This window comes from Chrysochloris asiatica, unplaced genomic scaffold (assembly GCF_000296735.1).
Source record: "Chrysochloris asiatica unplaced genomic scaffold, ChrAsi1.0 scaffold00063, whole genome shotgun sequence".
NCBI classification, from domain to species: domain Eukaryota; kingdom Metazoa; phylum Chordata; class Mammalia; order Afrosoricida; family Chrysochloridae; genus Chrysochloris; species Chrysochloris asiatica.
The window spans coordinates 12,723,680-12,725,344 of NW_006408581.1; positions in this window are offsets into that span (position 1 = coordinate 12,723,680).

A 1,665-nucleotide genomic window follows, 5' to 3' on the forward strand; every position below is an offset into this window, starting at 1 on the left:
TGTGTGTGTGTGTGTGTGTGTGTGCATAAGCACTGTGACTCTGTAAGATAAGTACTTGAATGCTAAACAAAAGGTCATCAGCGCTCACCAGCTTCTCACAGCTTCTTCTTTGGAGAAAGAAGAGTCTTTCTGTTTCCATAAAGATTTATAGTGTCAGAAACTCCATGCAGGGTTTCTAGGAGTCAGAACCATCTCGACACCATTTAACAACAACAACAAATATATAAAGAGAGATATATAGATATAGATATATGATGTATTGATGTTGTATGGTTGTATGCAGCAGCATAATAAGGCTGGGTCTTTTTTGTTTTTGTTTTTGTTTTTGTGGTCTTAATGAACCTCACCCACATGGAACATGCTCATTTGTTTCATTCTGAAGGTAAATCGTATGAAAAAAAATAATGGAAATCTCAGTACATATCTTCTTCAGCCCTTGTGAACTGAGATGTTACACAGGTATGTACTTAGGTAAAAATACAAAATATGAAATTACAACACCCATTCATCAAAAAGGAAACATTTTAATTGGTTATAGGTGGAAAATATCTACTTGACAGTCAGTTTCTCACTTTTCCCGTAAGTGCTTTGCTGCTTGGATGCCTAATCTTGTTTAGTGTAGGGAAAGTAATTTGACATGAAAGTACCTAGATGGCTGCCGAAAATTAATTGCCAATTAAAAAAGAAAAATGTTTGTGCTACTCTATAAACAAGCCAACATATAAACCTTTCAGTCTTGTTGCTTTATTTATGTCTTTATAGATCTGGTTTCAAGCTATTTGCATACAATTTACAAATTCATATTATAATTCTCTAGTATATTTATGATTTTATAGTTGTATATATTTTACCTCCATGAGAAATATTTATTTCTTTATGCTTCTGTAGCTTATTATTTAACAAAAACATCATATTACACTTGATAGCTTATGTGTCTTCTTTAGAATGAGACATTTTTTATTTCTGAAAGAGACAGAAAATACTTTACCACCACCAATAGGCACAGATCAGAATCAACTCAACGGCCCTTAACAACAACAATAATAGGCACAGATGAGCACCTTGAGACACATGCATGTATGTATGTGAGCCCACACACACATACACACAAAAACTTTACACTCTAATTTTAGAAAATTATGTTGGTCTCTCATAAAACATCAAATGTTTCCTCCTAAGTTAAGAGGTTGTCTTGCAGACATGAAAGAAACTTTCTTTTGAGAAATCAGAGTTCTGAGGAATTTTAGTATTTGAATCTTCATAATCTATTGGTTATTTGGGAATTGACATTTGTAAAAAAGAAAGTCATTCAGATTCTTAGGTCTCACCTCCAGAAGGGTAAACTGTATTGTAGAGAAAGTTTGGAATCATATACTAAGAGAAAATCAAGTAAGAGAGTACAATCCCAATGTTTTGAAAATGTTAGAAGAGAAGTCAGTAGTAACAAATTATATAAGGAAGATGGAGAAATACTGAAGAGATAAATTATGTTTGAAATCTTGTTGTTGTTGTGTTAAGTGCCATCGAGTTGGTACTGACTCATAGTGACCTTATAGACAGCAGAACGAAACACTGCCTGATCCTGGGACAACCTCACTACTGTTGCCATGCATGAGTCCATCGATGCTGCAAACCTAAAGATAAGTATAAAGGGAAATATATATA